General features: G+C 49.4%; 2 pseudogenes; both read left to right on the top strand.

Moving 5' to 3' along the window:
• The window catches only part of LOC109777490 (receptor-like protein EIX1), a 34,310-nt pseudogene that overhangs the window by 465 nt on the left and 9,895 nt on the right, over nucleotides 1-23,950 (top strand).
• LOC109777872 (glutamate dehydrogenase 1, mitochondrial-like) lies at nucleotides 3,477-7,547 on the top strand (annotated as a pseudogene).

Raw genomic sequence — 23,950 nt, forward strand, 5'->3', positions numbered from 1 at the left:
CATAAGCCTGCTCCACTCCAGAGTGCACCGTGCAATTGAGTGACACCGACGGCAACTATTAGTGGCTGGTAACTCCCAGCACAGTGTGGCCACAGAATTGCATGAACCATTGTCTCAATTTTTTTTCTTGCATGAACCAGAGACTCTCAAACATCTCTGCTACCATATGGTCTGGTACATAGCTAAATAATACCCCAGTCAACCTATAGCATACAGATTTAGCGCGTATGATGATTCTGCAGCTACCCAGCTCTTGTTCTTCGATCATGTAACACAGGGGCGGAGCCAGGATTTGGGTATAGGGGGGGCCAGGCAGATACATTTTTTTGCCGGGTGATATCTATATCTATATTTCTATACTAGTATTATAGTGTATCAGTTTTAAACTTTTGAATCACAAAACCGGGAAGCAATGTGAACCATCGATAGAAGCCATTGGAGAGTTCAATTCACTCGAATTCGCAGCTATAGTATCTGCTACAATGCAACGAAGATACTATAGTTTTCCAGAAAGATTGACAGGCTTGATGTTGGAAGAGAAGTTTTGACCCATCCTCACTGCATGGTTTCATTGTTTGCATTTACAAACTTTTGACAATGTACTAGTAGTAATAATGTGGCGCTTCCACACAAAAAACATAGTTATAATTGTATTATTTTCATTCAGACTCTACAATTTTCAATATAATTGACAACGTTTTAATCACACACAAAAAGATCAATATATTCCCTTAAAAAATATCAATGATATTAGTAATTTCGTTGGAAGAAAACTTAGTATCGCAGATCTCACAAGCAAAAGAATTAAATTAAATTGAAAGAATATTTTTGACGCATATAAGATTGAACGGATAGGGATTAATCAGAATAGTGCTAACCTTTGGGTAGTGAGCGGGAGCGCAGGAAAATCGATGGTTGTAGCCTACAAGATTCTCCCTCGCAACACCGCTGTCGCCTGATTCAATCTGAATGGAATCTGATAGAGAGAACAGAGAAGGCTGGATCCCGCCGCCGCCGTATGGGCGGAGGTAAGCGGACGCCAAGGGCATGGAACGGCGGCGACTAATTTCACACAAATCCCACGTATTACGGTAGAACACTATAGCCAATCGGCTGCTTTTTTTTTGCGTTCCAATTGAGAGCTTTTGACTTGGGCCTTTTTTCTTTTTCCAATACTCACGTTGAGAGATAGCCAGATAAGGGGGGCCGAACACATGTGTACGTGCTCTTTTTTATCGCTAATTGATACTAGCTGTTTGATGTTCGGTCGATCGTGGCTCCGCCACTGATGTAACACACAACCAGTATCCTGTTCAGTGTTCACCACCCTCATCGTCATAACTATCACTATTATCACAATTGGTGTATGCACTAGCACTGCAACCCCAGCATATGCCCATGGCAGCGGCTGCATCCCAGCTTCCACAAGGGCATCACAAGTGACGGCGCTCATGTCCTCGCCTCATGGCATGGACATGATTGCTGCCCGTGGAGGGGCGTCCACTGCAGCAACCGAACACGCCACGTCATCAAGCTTCACATTGCCAATACAAGTCCTATTCCTGTCATCTTTGGCGCGTGCAATGATGCTAATTCATTGTTTTCGGCGAGATAAGTCCATCTCTGCTTTCCTTGAAGCATCTAGAGCGCCTGGATCTTAGCATGAACTGTTTGCTAGGCCCAAATAATGATATACCTCATTTCTTGGGCTCCATGAAGAACTTGAGATATCTTAACCTCTCTGCCATGCAATTTACGGGAAGAGTTCCTTCTCAGCTTGGTAACCTGTCTAAATTGCAGCATCTTGACCTTGGCGAGGGTTATTCTTATCCCGGGATGTACTCAACGGACATCACCTATTCACCTGGTTAACAAAGCTACCATTGCTGCAGTACCTTGGTATGAATGGAATAAATCTCTCTAGGATTACTGACTGGCCTCATACATTTAACATGATTCCATCACTAATTTTTATTAACCTTGCTGAATGTTCACTTGATACCGCAAGCCAATCGCTTCCCGTCCTTAACCTCACGAAACTCAAGAAGCTTGATCTGTCCTCAAATAGTTTAGGCCACTCAATTGCATCAAGTTGGTTCTGGAGTGTAACGAGCCTCAGATACCTCAGTCTTCGTGAGAACCAGTTATTTGGAAAAATCCCTAACGCACTAGGAAACATGACGTCACTCGGTGTACTTGATTTGGCATTCAACAATCTGAATAAGACTGGAAACCTTAAAAGTCTTCTTAAAAATGTTTGCTGTTTGGAAATCCTTGACCTTTCTTTAAATTCTATACAACTGTTACAGTGATTGGCGATTTTACGGGCCGTCCATCCACTGCGATCAAACGGTGGAGAAACTAGAGTTACGAGACTCAAATTACAAATAGTGTTGGCACCATTACAAAACTAGGGCGGGGCTAGTCATTTTTTAAAAGGATAGTTCCGTCCAATTTTAGTCAAGGCCAAATCCTGTTCGCACCCTCGCTGTGTGGCCCGACACATCTGGGTCGCTCTTGATTCTAAAAAAAGAAAAATCTGGGTTGCTCCTCCACTCTTCCCGTAGAAAACTTGTTCGAGCCCTATCTGTTCGAAGCAGCAGGGTAGGATGACCCCGGCGGTGGCAGCGGCAGAGGGGGCGGCGAGGATGGCCGCTGGTGCGAGGAGGCGGAGCCAATGACCCCGGCGGTGGCGACGGCAGAGGGGGTCGGCGATGATGGCCGATGGGGCGAGGAGGCGGAGCCGATGACCCCGGCGGCGGCGGCGGAGGGGTCCCAGGGGCTGGAGGACCGACGTCTGATGCAGCCGTGGTTCCTCGCCGTCAAGAGCTAGATCGAGCGCACGGCGGTGTAGCCGTCCAGAGGAAGAGGAAGAGCACCCTACGCCGGCTTGGCCGTGGCGTCACGGAGGCGGAGAGAAAGGGCACCGGTGGCCCCGTGAAGGTCGAGGAGGTCGCCGTCTCGTCGTGCAGCGCGCGATGGTGGACCGATGGGCGTCCAAGAGGCACTTGACCTTGCCGGATCACGCTGCTGCTGGCGTAATCCAGGCCGGATCTGTGGAGAGCCCGGCGCAGCACCGTCTACAGGTCCATATCTGTTACAGTCTTGCTCTACCTTATTCTTTGTAAGTTCACGGCTTCCATTGCTCTTCAGTTCTGGTTAGTAGTTGGAAACTGTAAAAGTATCTCACGAAGCACATGAGCTTTCCACAGTGGCCATGTAACTAAATTCTGAATGTTGCTTCGTTATGCTTAATGGAGCAGGTGGGCAACTCCCTTTTGTCTAAGATTTTGCAAGTCTGTGATATCTGTATTATGTAAAACAGGTCATGACTGATTCTGCAGTTGTTGATTCGATTTTTTTTTGCTTCCAATGCTTTGTTAGATTGATAAGGCCGGAGCTTCAATGACGAATCTACTATTCAGCACACAGCCCAACTCGACAGGCACTAGCCATGTCAACAGGCACTCAGGGGCATGCTCGCCTCGGCAGTCATCAAGGTGGCAATAGAACACTTGAATTCTACTATTTCAGGCGAGATCAAGCTGCTCAGGAATATGAGGAATGATCTGGAGAACCTGAAGATGACGCTGGAGTCGGTGGACGCTGTGCTCCGCGACGCTGAGAGGGAGTCTATCAAGCATAAGTCCATCCTTCTGTGGCTGAAGCAACTTAAGGATGTCGCGAACGACATCTCTCACATGCTTGAAGATTTTGAAGATGAAACCGACCTCAACCTGGTATGCAAGATTCTGATTTGGTCACTATCAATCTTGATCTGAATGTTGTTGTTTAATAACATATGAATATTTTTAGATAATGAACTACATCTAAAACTTTTTTATGTACTGAAGTAGATCTGAACCTCACTGTTGGAGTTGATCTTTGAGTCGATGTTAAGTAAAAGCTACTTATACTTGTTGATGCCAAGACCACCTTTTCATTCCTAAATGTCCCTGTTTTCTTATGTTTCACAAATAGTAAGCTATGTCCACAAATATCATGATTTGATTGAGGGGAAAGTGAAGTAATACTAGTCTGGTATCCCAAGTGTAATATCAGTTTATTCACTGTTTTTGTCAAGCACCTGATTGAAACAAGACAGAAGGACCAAAATCATCTACACTTGCTCACTAAGTAGAAATTTGCTACTGCAACCCTTCTGGTTTAGGAAAGTGACAATTTTCAGAAATTGTTTAGACGGAGGGAAGAACATACAACATATCCCTTTATTCTGCACATTAGTGTCTGATGGAGCAGTTGTAGGACGTTGTTTTTTCTCTTTGATGTTCTTTTCCAGGTGAAATCCATGGCTGCTTCTTAAAACTTAAAATCTGTAAGCAGATGTTTCAATTGCCAAAAGATGGTTGTTGTTTTGCGACCAGACTGACCATCCAGCTTTAAATTTTAGTGTAATCTCAAGATATTGCAATTGAACTCTTCTTAAGGTAATTCTCTGTTTTATCTGAACTCACTAAGATTATTTGCTTTTTCTTTGGTCTTTTGCGCATTTAAAATGCCAGAGAAAATTTTGCCAATCTCTTTAATTTTCACACAAAGCTAAGGTGTTCCCCATTTATAATTTAGAGATAAGCATCTTGTCAAAGCTTAGGCTTACAATGGAGACACCATCAATGGCAATTCCAAAGTTCTGTGCCTGATCTATCAGTATCTTTTCTAATCTCCCACCTCACGTGCTGAAATTAAAGGGGAAAGGAGCAAACAATGAGCACCCACAAGTAATATATTGTTGGAAATATGCCCTAGAGGCAATAATAAATTGGTTATTATTATATTTCCTTGTTCATGATAATTGTTTATTATCCATGCTAGAATTGTATTGATAGGAAACTCAGATACATGTGTGGATACATAGACAACACCATGTCCCTAGTAAGCCTCTAGTTGACTAGCTCGTTGATCAATAGATGGTTACGGTTTCCTGACCATGGACATTGGATGTCGTTGATAACGGGATCACATCATTAGGAGAATGATGTGATGGACAAGACCCAATCCTAAGCCTAGCACAAGATTGTGTAGTTCGTTTGCTAAGAGCTTTTCTAATGTCAAGTATCATTTCCTTAGACCATGAGATTGTGCAACTCCCGGATACCGTAGGAATGCTTTGGGTGTACCAAACGTCACAACGTAACTGGGTGGCTATAAAGATGCACTACAGGTATCTCCGAAAGTGTCTGTTGGGTTGGCACGAATCAAGACTGGGATTTGCCACTCCGTGTAAACGGAGAGGTATCTCTGGGCCCACTCGGTAGGACATCATCATAATGTGCACAATGTGACCAAGGAGTTGATCACGGGATGATGTGTTACGGAACGAGTAAAGAGACTTGCCGGTAACGAGATTGAACAAGGTATCGGGATACCGACGATCGAATCTCGGGCAAGTACTATACCGGTAGACAAAGGGAATTGTATACGGGATTGATTGAATCCTCGACATCGTGGTTCATCCGATGAGATCATCGAGGAGCATGTGGGAGCCAACATGGGTATCCAGATCCCGCTGTTGGTTATTGACCGGAGAGTCGTCTCGGTCATGTCTGCGTGTCTCCCGAACCCGTAGGGTCTACACACTTAAGGTTCGATGACGCTAGGGTTATAGGGAAAGTATGTATGTGGTTACCGAAAGTTGTTCGGAGTCCCGGATGAGATCCCGGATGTCACGAGGAGTTCCGGAATGGTCCGGAGGTAAAGATTTATATATGGGAAGTCTTATTTTGGTCGCCGGAAAAGTTTCGCGCATTATCGGTATTGTACCGGGAGTGCCGAAAGGGGTCCAGGGGTCCACCAAGGGGGTCCACTAGCCCCGGGGGGCCACATGGGCTGTAGGGGTGTGCGCCTTGGCCTATATGGGCCAAGGGCACCAGCCCCAAGAGGCCCATGCGCCAAGAGATAAGGGAAAGGGAGAGTCCTAAAGGGGGAAGGCACCTCCGAGGTGCCTTGGGGAGGATGGACTCCTCCCTGGCCGCACCCTTCCTTGGAGGAAGGGCCAAGGCTGCGCCCTTCCCTCTCCCTTGGCCCTATATATAGTGGGGAGGGGGAGGGAGGGCAGCAATACCTAAGCCCTGGCGCCTCCCTCTCCCTCCCGTGACGCATCTCCCTCCTCCCGCAGCGCTTGGCTAAGCCCTGTTGGAATCCCGCTACTTCCACCACCACGCCGTCGTGCTGCTGGATCTCCATCAACCTCTCCTCCCCCCTTGCTGCATCAAGAAGGAGGAGACGTCGCTGCTCCATATGTGTGTTGAACGCGGAGGTGCCGTCCGTTCGGCGCTAGGATCATCGGTGATTTGGATCACGACGAGTACGACTCCATCAACCCCGTTCTCTTGAATGCTTCCGCTCGCGATCTACAAGGGTATGTAGATGCACTCCTTCCCTCTCGTTGCTAGTAAACTCCATAGATTGATCTTGGTGATGCGTAGAAAATTTTGAATTTCTGCTACGTTCCCCAACATATATTCTGCCAAATATATACAAGCATGCCTACACAATGCTAGTAATCATCATTGTGTAGAATGGCGCCATACATTGTGGAGCAAGGCCAGAACTATGTTTCTTCACCTACATTTGCACAAATGAGCAATTATTGTCTTCTTGCCTTTTTCAGTTATTTGGCAATGTTGGCTCTTGGGCTGCCCAATTGATCACTGAAGCTGGTGGCAAGGTGGTCTCCATCAGAGATGTCACAGGGGCTGTCAAGAACTCCAATGGCATTGACATAGCCAAGCTGATGAAGCACTCGGCAGAGAACCGCGGGATCAAGGGCTCCGACAAAAGGCGACGCCGTCGACCCGACCTCGCTGCTCACGGAAGTGCGACGTGCTCATCCCGGCAGCTGTGGGAGGAGTCATAAACAAGTAATCTTCTTCTTCCTCGTCCCAGCTCACTTCATCCTATCTTCTATCAGATTAATGCTCTGAAGCTCAGTTAGAGTATCCTCCTGGCTGTTATTTTTTTCTATATCTGAAAACATTTTTGTTAATAAATAGTCCTTTCGATGTTCTTCTTCTCCTAGGGACAATGTTGATGCCATCAAAGCAAAGTACATGATCGAGGCTGCTAACCACCCAACAGACCCCGAGGCCGAAGAGGCAAGAACACCAACATTTTGGCACAAAACTAAGCTGCATTTGTTGACACATTTCACACATTGACTGACAATAGAGAAGTGTACATGTTCGCGCTGCAGATTCTGGCAAAGAAGGGCGTGCTGATCCTACCGAACATCGTGGCCAACTCCGGCGGAGTGATGGTGGGCTACTTCGAGTGGGTGCAGAACATCCAGGGGTTCATGTGGGACGAGGAGAAGGTGAATCGGGAGCTCAAGACGTACATGACCCGCGCCTCAAACATAGTTCCGATTATTTAGGCAGTGTATGGCGCCGTATAAAATGGACAGTAATTATGTATAGTATATCTTCGAAAACCAGAATTGGCTCAATTTGGAAAGATGCATGCTTTATATGAATTTCTTGCCCGCTTTGCACGCGTTGCTACAAGTGCATTACCATGCCTCAGCCATAATCATCCTTGACAAATATGGCAATCACCTCTAGTATGGAACAGAAGAAGCATGCACAACCTATTTTGTCAATGAACAAGTTTAGCATATGTTTGTACATTGCTGATCTAGTTAGTAAGCAGAACTCTGTTATAGTAAAACTAGCTAGAGGATCACAACACCACACATTGTCACAGCTTCACTTTCTGGAATGGTACGGTTGATGGCACCAGCCCATCCTCAAGATGGAGGTCACGGGTTTGCAGGGGGCATACTGGAGATTTTCAGATTTAATTGTTTGAATGTATCTTTATTTTATTTCAGATTGTGTCAAGTCTTGTGTACTACTCCCTCTGATCCATCTAGTTCATAATTATAGGTCTTGTGTCTACTCCCTCGGTTCATAATTATAAGATGTTTCTAACTTATATTTGTGTCTGCTCCATCTGTTTATAAGATGTTTCTAACTTATTTGTGTCTGCTCCATCCGTTTATAAGATGTTTCGAACTTATATTTCTGTCTGCTCCATCCGTTTATAAGATGTTTCTAAATTCTATTTGTGAACAGAGGGGTACTAAATATGAGCTTCTATCTACAAACTTTTGTCCGCGATCTATTTGTGACGACTTCTCTCAAGGTAGGAGCCACTTTTGTATGTATACTTCTCTTGATTCGTTCTATGTTGTCAAGTTCTCATTCATTTGGCGATCTTCTGTAATATTTGTGTTCGTTGATCATGGCCAAGTAAATCAAATTGAATTTCCTGTTAAGGCCTGATGCTTACATCGAAACTGAACAAAATATATAGTGAAATAATCAAATGATAACAAAGCTTTGCACGATCCTCTGCACTTTTTATGCTAATCTGAATAATCTCACTTGAATCTAATAAAAATGCATCATCTTGTCTATAGCTTCTAACAGCCACTAGTAAAAACTGATAATCTTATCTACAGCAATCTGGAGCTCCTTTATCTTCTCTTGTTGTGCAACATCCTTCTTATCATGTTCTTGCGCCTTCCCTTCCATCTCTTCTAACCACCCATCCTGAAATTGCACAGTTTTTTAAATCAAAAATTGCATTGTGGTATTGATGTAAGCATATCTGTTTCCTACTGCTGCCTTGTGTATGGATCATTCTGAACATTAAAGATGATACCTGAGCTACTCAAAGCAGATGACACTGCCAGATTATTCTTTTGAACTTTTCGAGTGAGAGTCGAAAGCTGAGTATCTAGAGTTCCATTCACCGCCTCTGTAGATTAATATCTGCTCATTGTCAAATGACAGAAGAACACAAGGAACAAGATCATACATATAGAGAACCACATAATTTAGGTGGACTTATATTTAGGAACGGAGGGAGTACACGGTAACATAACGGATATTGGGGGGGTGAGAACCTTGACCTTTGCTCCAATTGTTTTGTAGTTACTTGGTTCCAAAGCCTCGCAATCAATATTTCACCAAATCATTTCCCTGAAAAGCATCCCAAACATCCTTTACAAGATTGATATATATTCTATTTTTTGCTGTAAAACCAAGGAGTAAAATAACACAAGTGCCGGACGCGGGCAGCCCCTACTCATGCGATTAGTGATTGCGGAAGTTGCGCAATCTAGCGAACGCACTGCTGGCATATCCACTAGCAATCTGAACCCTAGCTGCTAACTGAATTTTAGTTCAAGGCGCTGCAATGTGCAGTTGCTCCACGCCTCCACCGCCAGCACAAGGTGTGAGGAGGGAAGGACGGGAGGAAGAGATGAGGGCAGGGGAAGATATACCTCTGTTCGTCCATCATTACGACCAAGCGCAGCCGGGACCTCCAAGACCCTCGCGCCGGCGTCGTCCCCTCCAGAACCTCACGGCGGCGGCGGCGGGGACGTACATGGGCGAGCGGCCACTACGACCACGACCAGCCTGGGCTTCGCCTCCTGGACCTCGCGTCGGCGTCTTCGCCTCCAGGTCCTCGCGCCGGCGTCATGGCCAAGGTCCTCACTCCTGCGCTGCCGTCTCTCAGGTCCTCGCGCCGGCTCCCCCTCTCGCGAGATGGGTTAGCCAGATGCGGGGGTTTGACCAGCAGAGTACTAAAAAAACACACATGACCATAATACCCTTATTGACTAAACTCAAAAATTTTAATTAACAGGTTAAAATCAACGGTGGAGAAAAATCGGCGGGGGAGTTACATGAAATTACAATTCGTAACTCCCCAATCACCATAAAAGAGCTCTAAATTCTATCGACGGGGATATATTGTTGGAAATATGCCCTAGAGGCAATAATAAATGGTAATTATTATATTTCTTTGTTCATGATAATTGTCTATTGTTCATGCTATAATTGTGTTATCCGGAAATCGTAATACATGTGTGAATACATAGACCACAACGTGTCCCTAGTAAGCCTCTAGTTGACTAGCTCGTTGATCAACAGATAGTCATGGTTTCCTGAATATGGACATTGGATGTCATTGATAACGGGATCACATCATTAGGAGAATGATGTGATGGACAAGACCCAATCCTAAGCATAGCATAAAAGATCGTGTAGTTCGTTTGCTAGAGCTTTTCCAATGTCAAGTATCTTTTCCTTAGACCATGAGATCGTGTAACTCCCGGATGCCGTAGGAGTGCTTTGGGTGTGCCAAACGTCACAACATAACTGGGTGACTATAAAGGTGCACTACGGGTATCTCCTTAAAGTATCTGTTGGGTTGACACGGATCGAGACTGGGATTTGTCACTCCGTATGACGGAGAGGTATCTCTGGGCCCACTCGGTAATGCATCATCATAATGAGCTCAATGTGACTAAGGAGTTAGCCACGGTGTTGAGGATATAGACCTTAAGAGTCACCCGCCAGGAGGGGCCGGGTTACTCGTAGGGTCGTTGCCAGAAGCCTGGAGCCAAGTTTCAAGATGATGGGCCAGAGATGGGCTGAGACCCGGATATGGCTTAAAGCCCGTAGTTACAGTCATTGTTATAGTAGACTTGTAGTGTAAGGCAAGTATTGATTAGAGTCCGAGCCGGACGCTCTTATGAGCCGGCCGGGACTCTAAGGGCTGCTGGGCGTCAGCCTCCTTATATAAAGGGAAGACCCGGCAGCGGTTCAAGGCGAGAACAATCTCATCGAGAGCCGGGCATAGCTGTTTAGCTCCCTGGCGATCGTAACCCTAATAAATAACACCTCGAACTGGACGTAGGCTTTTACCTTCGCCGTAAGGGGCCGAACCAGTATAAACCCTCGTGTTTCTTGTCCCGCATAACCCCTTCAAGCTTCCTAGTTGCGATGGCTCCACGACTAAGTCCTAGCTCAAGGACATCTGCCGTGACAATACCACGACAGTTGGCGCCCACCGTGGGGCCAGCGCACAGTGGATTTGAGTTCTTGAAGGGCAGCTTCGAAGGGCTCAAGGGATACGCTGTAGGCCGGATGACCAAGAGTCGTCGCGGCAAGCTCTACATCGACGACGAGGACTGGGGCCCCGACGCCGGCTCAATTGAGTACGGGTACCGGGTCCCCTTTGGCGGAATCCATGTCTTCATTGGCAAGGTTGGTGAGCCGGGCCCCGAGCCGGATGTCTGCACCGATCTCATCGAAACGGCTCAGCGCGCACGACCCGCCCGGGCCCGGCCTGCCTTAAGGCGCGCTTTTGTGGGATGCATCCACGGAGGGCCCTCTGATCCATCCGGGTCTGGTGATGAGGCGGCCGCCGGCTCTGACGGCGAGTCGGCCGCTGATGAGTCAAACTCGTTGTACCAACTTCAAGATGGCAGGCTCATGAGTTTTTCCGATGGCAACAGTATTCCGGACCTTCTTGAGCCGCCAAGTCAGGTTGGAGTTTTCATGGCCGGCGCGCAACCTGTTCAGAACCCCGCTGCCGGATCAGGAAACCCGGTGCCTTCCCCGGCTCAGGTGCTGATGGATCTCACGGACAAGATGACGGCCCTGTTAACCGCCACGGTTGACCCGGCAGATCAAGCTCAGCATAATGCGGAGGTGGCACAGTTAAAATTAGATCTGATGAAAGCTAAAGAGGACCTTGCAGCGGAAGGGATCAGACTGGCGGCGGAGCGGGCGGCTCTCGATGCCCGGACTCAGCTGATTCAGGCGCAGTCCTTCCAACTCACGATGGATCAGAGCGCGGCCAATGAGATCATAAGAAGGAGGCATCAAAAGGCTCAATCTCGACTCCCGCCGGTTTACGATCCGCGCAACCTCTTCGACACACCGGGTGCAGGGTCTAGTCACCCGCCGGGGGTCGTAGCACCCGGATCTGGACCCCTTATGCAACCACGAGTGATGGGGCCTCCCCAGGGGCCCCCCGCCCCGCCTCAGTATATACCAATACCCCCGGGTCATTATAATAACCCGCTGGAGAACATGGTCGCCGCAGCGGCACGGCTGGCGGCTCTGCCCGTTGATTGCGACTCTCCAACGGCTATTGAGACCCGCCGGGTCAGAGAACTCCTCCAGACAGCGCTGGTGCAGCAAGAGGCGTACTCCTACAGCCGGGATAGAATCCATTCAACCCCTCGTCCAGGGCAGAGCCCGAGTTACAGCCGGCACATGGTCTTGGCGACCGGCTCAAGTAATGTCCGACGCCATGACCCGCCCCCTGGCCACGGCCCGGATCATGTTGGAGCCTTCTACGCAGCAGACCAAGCACGGCAAGAGGCGGAGCAGGTGCCGCAATTGACGGCTTACCAGACCCCCTGGCTTATCCGACGGCGTCCGTTGATGTGGGTATTTCTACCAGGACCGGGGGTGTCCCTTGTTTGGTGCCGGCCATCCGTAATGAACGGCTACCTAAGGACTTCAAGGGCCCTAGGAAGGTGCCTAACTATACAGCTGACTTACAGCCTGCGGCCTGGGTTGAGAGTTATGAGATGGCTATGGAATTGCTAGAGGTCAGTGAGGCGGCCATGGCCAAATATTTCACCATGATGTTAGATGGAACTGCCCGCACGTGGTTAAAAGGGCTACCACCGAACTCCATTGGGTCTTGGGCTGAGCTGAAAGCCCGGTTCATTCAAAACTTCAAGGATACCTGTAGGCAGTCCATGTCTATTGTAGATTTGACTAACTGTAAGCAGCAGGAGGGTGAATCCACGACCCATTGGGTTCGCCGGGTCAAGGAGATCATACATTCATCAGATAAGATGGATGCCGGCTCTGCGGTCTTGATGTTGGAACAAAACTGTCGCTTTGTGCCCCTAAAGATGAAACTTGGGCGGCTTAAACACGACTGCACGGATATGGGTACACTAATGGCGGCTCTTGTCAAGTACGCCGATTCTGATGGTACCAAGGATCCCCCTTCAGATGATGAAAGGACAGGGAAGGGAAAGAAGAACGGCAATGGCAAGGGTCCTCAGTTTAACCCGGGGAATCAAGGAGGAAGCAAGCGCAAAGCCAATGGCAGCCTGGAGTTCGTAGCCAACACCCAAGGTAACAACCAGCGACGCAAGGGGAGGCCCCCTCCCCGAGGCAGCGGGTCAGGACCTTCTCTGGAGCAGCTGTTGAATGAACCTTGTCCGAGACACGGTTCTAAAGAAAAGCCGGCGACTCATCTGTGGAAGGATTGTGCTATCATGAAAGCCTTTAAAAACTACAATGGTCCGGGTGGCGGCTCCGGCGCCGGCGGCTTTCATGGCCCGGGCGGCGGGTCAAATTCCGGTCCTCAGAACGGTCAAGGGGGCTTTAATCAACAGTCTGGTCAGGGTCATCAACAGCAACAGGGGGGCTATCAGACCAACCCAAAGCAGCTTAGCGGTGGACAGTATCATGTGTTCACCACTAGTTTGTGCAAACGAGACGAGAAGCTTCACAAGAGGGCTGTTAATGCCGTTGAGCCGGCGGTTCCACGCTACTTACGGTGGTCGGAGCAGCCCATAGTGTGGAGTAGGGAGGATCACCCTCCCCGGGTGGATAACCCGGGCCACCTGGCCTTAGTGGTGGCTCCTCAAGTGGGAGGCTATAAGTTCACAAAAGTACTCATGGATGGAGGCAGCAGCATCAACATCCTCTATTATGAGACTTTCCGTCGTATGGGGCTAGTTGATAAGAACCTCAGCCGGTCAAATACTATCTTCCATGGTGTGGTACCCGGCAAATCGGCTTATCCAGTCGGCAAGATCGAACTGGAAGTGGCCTTCGGTGATGAGAACAACTACAGGGTGGAGAAGTTGACCTTTGAGGTGGTCAAGATAAGAAGTCCTTACCACGCCATATTTGGACGGCCGGCTTACGCCAAGTTCATGGCACGGCCGTGTTATGTGTACTTACAACTCAAGATGCCGGGTCACAACGGGACCATTACGGTTCACGGCAGCCGGAAAGTGGCTCTGGAGTGTGAGGAAGGTGACGCGGCTTATGCAGAGTCTGTTTGTACCACAGAAGAGTTGAAATTTTATAAAGACAATGTTGACCCAACAGATATGACCTCTCTAAAAAAGCCAACCACGGAGAATGAACCAGCAATGAAGTTTAAATCAGCTGATGAGACTAAACTTGTTGATTTTGTTCCAGGTGACTCGTCTCAGCAGTTCAGCATCAGTGCAAATCTGGACCCGAAATAGGAAGGCACGCTCATCGAGTTCATCCGTGAGAATAGGGACATCTTTGCATGGAAACCCTCTGACATGCCAGGTGTACCTAGAGAACTCGCTGAGCACACTCTCAATGTTGATCCAAAATTTAAGCCGGTCAGACAGTTCCTTCGACGGTTTAACGAAGAGAGGCGGAAGGCTATTGGTGAAGAAGTGGCCCGGCTTTTGGCGGCCGGGTTCATTGTCGAAGTTTTTCACCCAGAATGGTTGGCTAACCCGGTGCTTGTACTTAAGAAGAACGGCACCTGGCGGATGTGTGTGGACTACACGGACTTGAACAAGGCGTGTCCGGCTGATCCTTTTGCTCTCCCCCGTATTGATCAGATCATTGATGCTACGGCAGGTTGTGCACGCTTAAGTTTCTTGGATGCCTATTCCGGGTATCATCAGATTAAGATGGCAGTTAAGGACCAGGAGAAGACGGCATTCATCACTCCCTTTGGAGCCTTCTGCTATGTGTCTATGCCCTTTGGACTCAAGTGTGCACAGGCGACTTACCAGCGTTGTGTGCAGAATTGTCTTCATAAACAGATCGGGCGCAATGTTCACGCTTACGTGGACGACATTGTGGTTAAATCCATCAAGGAGGAAACCCTGATAGATGACTTAAGGGAAACCTTCGACAATCTCCGGGTCTATAAGATGATGCTCAACCCGGCCAAGTGTGTTTTTGGTGTTCCTGCAGGCAAACTATTGGGTTTCTTGGTTTCTGACAGAGGCATTGAGGCTAACCCGGAGAAGATCAAGGCCATCACTTCCTTAGCTAAACCGGCGTGTGTAAATGACGTTCAGCGTTTGGCGGGTCGCATCGCTGCTTTAAGCCGGTTTATAAGTCGTTTGGGTGAGAAGGCTATGCCCTTATATCAGTTGATGAAGAAAACTGACAACTTTGTCTGGAATGATGCAGCTAATACCGCTTTTGAGGATTTGAAAAAGCAACTGGCAGAGCCCCCGGTCCTTGCTGCTCCGGTTGATAAGGAGCCCTTGCTACTGTATGTGGCGGCAAATGCACGAGCCGTCAGCGTGGCTATTGTGGTGGAGCGCAAGGAGGCGGGTAAGGAGCATCCGGTTCAGCGGCCGGTTTATTATGTCAGTGAGGTGCTCATTGAGTCCAAGCAGCGGTATCCGCATTGGAAGAAATTTGTATATGGGGTGTTTATGGCGAGCCGGAAGCTTAAGCATTATTTTCAGGGTCATCCCATCACTGTGGTCAGCTCCGCCCCTCTTGGTGATATTATCCAAAACAAAGAGGCTACAGGGAGAATTGCTAAGTGGGCTATAGAACTTGGACCTCATGACCTTAAATATGTGCCGCGCACTGCTGTTAAGTCTCAGGCCTTGGTGGATTTCATCAATGATTGGACAGAATCACAAGTACCCGAGCAAAAGCCGGATAACACTTATTGGACTATTCACTTTGATGGGTCCAGGCAGCTGGAGGGCTCGGGGGCTGGTGTTGTCTTGGCTTCCCCTAAAGGTGACAAATTCCATTATGTGCTACGGTTGATGTTTCCTTGCACTAACAATGCGGCGGAATACGAGGCTTTGCTCCACGGTCTTCGGGTGGCTAAGGAGATGAGCTTAAGCCGGGTAAGGTGCTTTGGTGACTCAGACTTGGTAGCTCAACAAGTATCAGGCACCTGGGATTCTAAGGATCCTTTAATGGCGGCTTACCGCCGCGAGGTTGATGCCATTGCCGGGCACTTCCAGGGATACCAAGTGGAGCATATTGATCGCAGGAGGAACGAGGCGGCTGATGCGTTAAGCCGGCTAGGCTCTCAGCGAAAGCCGGTGCCGCCTAACACTTTCCTGGATGTCCTGTACAACCCTTCGGTCAAGTTGCCTACAGAGGAGGACTTGGCTATCCCTGACCCGGAGGCGCGACTGGTGGCGGCTCTTCATGTCATACCAGACTGGACAATGCCATATCTGGCTTATATAACCCGGGGAGAGTTGCCTGAGGATGCAATTCTGGCCAGGCAAATAACCCGACGGGCTAAGTCAATGATTGTTATCGATGGCGAGTTGCATCATCGCAGTGTCTCAGGGGCATTTCAGCGTTGTGTCTCGCCTGAGGAAGGTCAAGAGATCTTGCGCGAGATCCATGAAGGGGATTGTGGCCATCATGCCGGTTCAAAATCTCTTGTGGCCAAGGCTTTCCGTCATGGTTTTTATTGGCTGACGGCTCACGCTGATGCAGAGGACTTGGTCAGTAAATGTGATGGCTGCCAAAGGTTCTCACGACGGGCTCATGTGCCGGCTCAGGAGTTGAGGATGATTCCAATCACTTGGCCCTTTGCGGTCTGGGGGCTTGACATGGTTGGGCCTTTTAAACGGTCCAAGGATAAGAAGACCCACCTCTTGGTGACAGTTGACAAATTCACGAAGTGGGTGGAGGCTGAGCCAGTTAGCAAGTGCGATGCAGTTACGGCGGTTCAATTTATGAAAAAGGTGATTTTCCGCTTTGGCTTTCCGCACAGCATCATAACTGACAATGGCACCAATCTATCCAAGGGTGCTATGGAAGAGTTTTGTCAACAAGAGCATATCCGACTTGATGTTTCCTCAGTGGCTCATCCCCAATCCAATGGTCAAGCTGAGAGAGCTAACCAGGAGATTCTGAAGGGCATCAAACCCCGGCTTTTGGTCCCTTTGCAACGGACGCCGGGTTGTTGGGTGGAGGAATTGCCCTCCGTCTTATGGAGCATCAACACTACTCCTAACAGGTCTACAGGCTTCACGCCTTTCTTCATGGTTTATGGAGCAGAAGCAGTTCTCCCCAGCGACATCCGTCATGATTCACCTCGTGTGGCGGCTTATGTTGAGACGGATAATGAACAAGCGCGCCAAGATGCTCTGGACATGTTGGACGAACAGCGTGATGTGGCAGCCGCCCGTTCAGCGATTTACCAACAAGACCTGCGCCGTTATCATAGCCGCCGAGTCAAGTCCCGGGTCTTCCAGGAAGGCGACCTGGTGCTCCGGCTCATCCAGGATCAAACAGATGCACACAAGTTATCCCCACCTTGGGAAGGGCCTTTTGTGGTCAGTAAAAACTTGCACAACGAGTCATATTACCTCATTGATATCCGGGAGCATAAAGACTCGCGTAAATCTGAGGAGGAGACCCGTCGGCCGTGGAACATAGCTCAGCTTCGGCCTTACTACACTTGAGCTACCGGCTCTTGTGGTGTATATATTTATCTCAGCCATGTATATATTATGATAAAGCAATAAAGCAGGACCTCTGTCCTTTGCTCTCTTCCAAATATGTGTGTTGTTTTTTACATGCTGACTTACAGAAGATCCGGCGTATGATCATCTTCGAATCTAGCTGTAAGCAGTAAGGTCACTTGGGGGCTTCCTGTTCACACATGGGTCGTATTCGAACCCAAGAGAACATAGCTGTCGATACCCATTTGATTGGCAAAGTGCCAAGCTCATTGGGAAGTTGCCTCTGGTCATATTTGAATCATAGTGTAACCCCTCTGAGAACCGACGTGGATCGTATTCGAATCAGCGTCGTTAAACAATTTTCAGAATCACTTGGGGGCTTCCTGTTCAAACATGGGTCGTATTCGAACCAAAGAGAACATAGCTGTCGGTACCCTCTTGATTGGCATCGCCACACCCATTGGGGGCTATATGATCGTATCCGAATCTTAGCTTAACCCCTTTGGACCGGGTTTCTGGTCGTATTCGAACCGGAAGCCCTTAAGTTTTTATATTTTACCACAAGTTTACTCTGGTCATATCAAAGTATGTACTACCGGGTTTCGCTTGCCGGCTTAATTTTGGAGTTATCTTGTTAATTGAACATCCTGGATGTCATCAAGACAAGTCCATTAGAGTTAAGATACCAACCATGCTACCCGGGTCGTTTAATCCGGAGGGTGATAAGCCGTCTTGAGACTTGTGATTTACCTTTCTATGCGGATGCTTGAAGGTACTTTTTTAAAAAAAGGTTGAGAAGCACAAAGGATAATTATGACCCGGAGGAGCATCAAGAGAATGACTTCAAAGGATTTCAGCATTCATTACGTGCACGATGGCACGGCAGAGATAAATTGTTGCACCTATTCTATTACAAAAATCTTTCAAAGTTTCAAGGGTGGAGCGTTGTTTGGTGAGCCGCTAGCCGGTTTATGACGCCTGATGAGTTGAAGTCCCCGGCTCATCTTCTGCTCCGGCTGATCCTAAGGCTTCGAAGGTCGACGACTTCTAGTCGATGCCGCGGAGAGCTTCGAACTGGGCTTCTTCGTCAATTAATCCGGCCGGGTCAATCTCGGGGGCGAAGGTGTGCCGACGAGCCGGAGGAATCAGACTAAGAGCTTCATAGCGAGGGGTTGGAATCCTCTGATTCTCCGTGTTGTACCCCGGCTGATACTTGGTTAAGTTGGTGTCGTTCCCGATGATGGTGGCCACCGGGCGTACAGCCTTAACACATGCCGCGAAGTCCTTCTGGTCGAAGGCGGAGCCGTCTTCCTTCAAGCTCGGGTAGCCCAGTGCGATGTCTGCCGGGTCTAGCTCCGGCAGGAATGCTTTTGCCCGGCTCAGCGCGGCAATTGCTCCGGATCTTGCGGAGGCTCGGCGTAGCTCCTGGATCCGCTGCGGCAGAACTGCGAGCCGGCGTAGGACTTCGGCCAGATGAGTCGGCACTTCATTCGATAGGGCCACCACAGCTAAGGCCCGCTGTGACCCGGTGTAGAGTTGTTCCACCAGGGTGTACACGGCCTTTAGCTTGGTGACCACGCTCTGATTCAAGTTGGCGCTTCTGGAACCTGTTTAACAACATCAGATGACCCGGTGACAAGGATGAATTAGGAGATGTAAGCATTCTAACGTGAGTGAAAGCCGGTGAGGCGACTTACCGAAGATGGCAGCTACCATTTGGGACACTTGGCGCTTTAGGCCGGAGAGTTCGGCGGTTTTTTCAGAGAGTGCCTTCTCCGCCTGTTCTGCCCGGGTCACTAGTGCGGCTTTCTCCTCAGCCCAGGCTTTCCGCTCAGCATCGAATTCAGTCTTCAATTTCTCCTGAGCGGCGATGCTGGAGACAAACTTGGCATTCGCCTTCCGGGTCTCCATCTCTTGAGTTTTTAACCGGCTCTTGAGACCCGCCAGGTCCGACTCAAATTTCTTGCCAGTAGCCTGTATATATTTCCGGGTTATTAAACAGTCATTATATAAGTCCCAAGCACTTTCCAAGCAAAGACACTTGGCACTTGGGGGCTAATGCATATTGAACGTGTTTGGCTACGTACTGCTGGTTCAATTAAGTAAGCCGGACTCTAAGTCTACAACCTATTCAAGTATAAGTCCTAGACTTGGGGGCTAGAATGACAAGGATTACTATGCAGAAAGTAAGAAAACAGCAGAAGGTTACCTCAGATTTTTGTTGGATCTGGGTGACCATGGCGATCTCGGCGTCCCGGCTCTTGTGAACTTGGCTGATGTAGCCTGAGACAAGCTCTCCAATGCTTAAATCGGTGTAGCTGGAGAGATCCAGATTCACCCGATGGGGTCGGAGCAGCTCCCCCTTCGCGGAGCATTGGGCCAGTGCGGTCGGCCTCCCCGGCTCAACATACTCCGTCCGGGTAATTACCACGTCCGGGTCGTTAGCCGGTGGGGTTGAGCCGGAGGCCTCCGGATTAGCTGACGCTTCGGTTGTGGTCTTGGTGGTCGGGGCAGGGGCTTCAGGCGCCGTGTCCATGGGAATGGTGGCTTCGGAGGTGGCTGGCGGGTCTTGAGCCGTCGTCTCCGGCTCAGGCAAGTCCGGCACTCCGGCTGACCTGGTCTTCTTTGCTCTTTTGGTGAGCTTTGCCTGGGCGCTGAAAAGACAGAAGTGTTAGGCATACAAAGAGTAAAAACAGACAGGTAATGTAAGGTGATTGTTATTACCCGGGTGCAGTTCTGAAGGCCGGCAGACTTGACTGCATGGAGTCACCAAAGGAAGGGGAGGTCTCCTGGTAATCGGAGTCAGAAGAATTAAGCGGTTGACGGATAACACCCGCCAACGGATGAAAAGGGTACAGGTGAGGAAAAACCTCAGTGCGGCGTTTCCTCGTTGCGTCGGGTAACCTGGTGGAGAGGTCGGTGTCCTTGCGGGCCCGGGTGTGATGCCGGTTTTCGTGAACCTGCTGCTTCAAAAGAAATTGAGGGTCTTGATGAGCTAATGGATGAGAAAAGCTTACTTTCCGGGTTACCCTTCGGACTTTCAGCTGTGGCAAAGGCTCCGAGTCGGAGGGGAGTAATGTTACCTCTTCAATCACCGGGTTACTGGTGCCGGTGTCATCCTGTCAATAAGCAAGTGTTGATAAGGCGGACATCATCAGACAACATATACAATAAGAATTTAAAAGGTTTAAAGGTTACCTCTGACTCGGAGCTATCGCTTAACTGCATTAGCTCCGAAGCAGTGGGTCTGTTGCCCTTCTTGCGAGGGGCGGCTTTCTTGGTGGCCTTTTTCGCCTTTCTGGCCTTCTTGGCCGCCTCATGGTCATACTTGACCCGCCAGAATTTATCATCAGCCTGAGAAATACAGTAATGAATTCCTAAAATAGTTCAGAGCAAGGTGACATACCAAAGAAGTTGAAAGGTTAAAGTCAGCGGCTTACCGCTGGGGCTGGATTGGTCTTGCAAAACGGGGCTAGCCCGGTTCTTCCACAGTCTGCCAGGCTCTCGTTTAACAGAGCCTTGGTCTCTTCTTCAGCAACGTCTTCTGGAAGATCATTGCGACTGTGCCTCTGCGGGTCGTCCTTTCGCCCGGTGTACTCACACATTAAGCCGGGGCGGCGGCTCAACGGGATCACCCGCCATGAGATCCAGACCCGGACTAGATCAATTCCGTTCAGACCGTTGCCTAGCAGGGCCTTGATCTTGTTGATCGTTGGAAGCAGGGGCTGGCGTTCTGCGACAGTCAGTTTGTCGGATAGTGGATGAGTCGGCTCCAGGCGTGTTGGGCGAAAGCCGGGCAGCGGGTTCTCGTCAGCCGGGGATGTATCTTGGCAGTAGAACCAAGTCATATTCCAGTCCTTAGGGTGGCTCGGCGGCTCTGCGTAAGGGAACAGATAGTCCCTACGTCGCTGGATGGAGATGCCGCCTAACTCTAGACTTGGCCCATTGGCACACTCATTTTGGCGGTTCAAATAAAACAGCTCTCTGAAGAGCAGCAGGTTCGGCTCTTCTCCAAGATATACTTCACAAAAGACTTGGAAGTTGCAGATATTGGATATGGAATTGGGTCCTATATCCTGAGGCCGAAGGTCAAAGAAGTTGAGCACGTCCCGGAAGAATTTTGAGCCGGGCGGCGCGAAGCCCCGGCTCATATGGTCTGCAAAGATCACTACCTCCCCGTCCCTCGGCTGAGGTCTTTCTTCGGACGGGTCAGGGGCACGGTAGGACATCACTTCCTTCTTGGGCAGATATCCGGACTTAACAAAGTTGGCCAGGGTCTCTTCGGTGACGTTGGATTTCATCCAGTTGCAAGTGATGGGAGCCTTGGGAGGCATGGTGACGGTTGGTGGTCTATGAGGAAGAGAAAAGTATCCGGGTTAATTATAAGCCGGAGTTTATCATTCAAACTACAATGACGGCTTATGAAGGGGACTAATGGTATGTTTTGATACGGTAGGTTATCTAAGCCGTCGGGGCTTTCAGGATAAGTTGATCATCTACGGTTTACTACAGTTAAGCCGGAAGAATCTACAGAGCATGGTTCTCTTTAGACCGGAAAGTTCTATGGCGCGTGTTTTCTTTAAGTCGGAAATATAAGCCGCCAAGATTCAAGGGCTGCAGTTTTTACTAAGTGTGGTAAAACAGATTTCACATATTACAGTAACTTTTTCGGATCAAAATGGTCGGGCAAGATGAAAATTTTCTAGACCTAAAGGAACAGAAGCAGGGGAAGTTCTTAAGGTGGAACATGGTTTTTAAAGCAGTAAAGAGAGGATTTTTTGCAGGTGGAATGGATCTCGAGCATTTACCGCAAAGGTTCTACGAAGAGTTAAGATCAATAGGGGCAGTGACTACAGGGGTTACTGAAACTTGCGGCAATGGTGAAGAACGCGAAGAACACAAGATGAACCCTACAAGTAGATCTGTCTGGCAGAGCGAAGAAGACTTACCGGGGTTGGCAAGAGCGGAGGTCGCTGCCGTAAGTCTGGTCCGAATCAGGGTGATGCAGCGGCCGGGTTGATGAAGACCAGGGGCGTGACGGCGGCGGCAGTGGCGAAGCTCGGGCAGAGAAGCGACAGCGCGAGGAAGAAGAAGGAGAGCGTGAGAGGAGAGTGTTGGGCCGGCCTATTTATAAGGCAGGGTCATGAATGGGCGCGAGATTCAAGGAGACCACGACGTGGTTATCTCCCCCTCACGACGCCTCGATTTTCGGAAAGACAGTAAAAGCGAAGATCCGTCGCGGATCTGGCAGAGTAAAAAACGGACTTAATGGAGGATGACGTCACGGCGGATTATCCGGAGTCCGGAGGATGACGTCACTCCGGGTTATGACCTCCACATGAATGGTGAGCCGGAGATTTTCTCTGTCGGCAGAGTTGAAGATTGACATGAGCCGGCTCAAGTCAATCTGGGGCCTAATGTTGAGGATATAGACCTTAAGAGTCACCCGCCAGGAGGGGCTGGGTTACTCGTAGGGTCGTTGCCAGAAGCCTGGAGCCAAGTTTCAAGATGATGGGCCAGAGATGGGCTGAGACCCGGATATGGCTTAAAGCCCGTAGTTACAGTCATTGTTATAGTAGACTTGTAGTGTAAGGCAAGTATTGATTAGAGTCCGAGCCGGACGCTCTTATGAGCCGGCCGGGACTCTAAGGGCTGCTGGGCGTCAGCCTCCTTATATAAAGGGAAGACCCGGCAGCGGTTCAAGGCGAGAACAATCTCATCGAGAGCCGGGCATAGCTGTTTAGCTCCCTGGCGATCGTAACCCTAATCAATAACACCTCGAACTGGACGTAGGCTTTTACCTTCGCCGTAAGGGGCCGAACCAGTATAAACCCTCGTGTTTCTTGTCCCGCATAACCCCTTCAAGCTTCCTAGTTGCGATGGCTCCACGACTATGTCCTAGCTCAAGGACATCTGCCGTGACAATACCACGACACACGGGATCATGCATTATGGTACGAGTAAAGTGACTTGCCGGTAACGAGATTGAACAAGGTATTGGGATACCGACGATCGAATCTCGGGCAAGTAACGTACCGATTGACAAAGGGAACTGTATACGGGATTGATTGAATCCTCGACATCGTGGTTCATCCGATGAGATCATCGTGGAACATGTGGGAGCCAACATGGGTATCCAGATCCCGCTGTTGGTTATTGACCGGAGAGGCGTCTCGGTCATGTCTGCATGTCTCCCGAACCCGTAGGGTCTACACACTTAAGGTTCGGTGACGCTAGGGTTGTAGAGATATTAGTATGCGGAAACCCGAAAGTTGTTCCGAGTCCCGGATGAGATCCCGGACGTCACGAGGAGTTCCGGAATGGTCCGGAGGTGAAGAATTATATATAGGAAGTCCAGTTTCGGCCACCGGGAAAGTTTCGGGGGTTATCGGTATTGTACCGGGACCACCGGAAGGGTCCCGGGTGGTTCCACCTATCCCGGAGGGCCCCATGGGCTGAAGTGGGAAGGGAACCAGCCCTTAGTGGGCTGGGGCGTCCCCCTTGGCCCCCCCTGCGCCTAGGGTTGGAAACCCTGGGGGTGGGGGGCGCCCCACTTGGCTTGGGGGGGGAACCCACCCCCCTTTCCCCCTTGGCCGCCGCCCCCCCTTGGAGATCTGATCTCCCAGGGCCGGCGCC

The sequence above is a fragment of the Aegilops tauschii genome, chromosome 5, assembly GCF_002575655.3.
Source record: "Aegilops tauschii subsp. strangulata cultivar AL8/78 chromosome 5, Aet v6.0, whole genome shotgun sequence".
NCBI lineage: Eukaryota > Viridiplantae > Streptophyta > Magnoliopsida > Poales > Poaceae > Aegilops > Aegilops tauschii.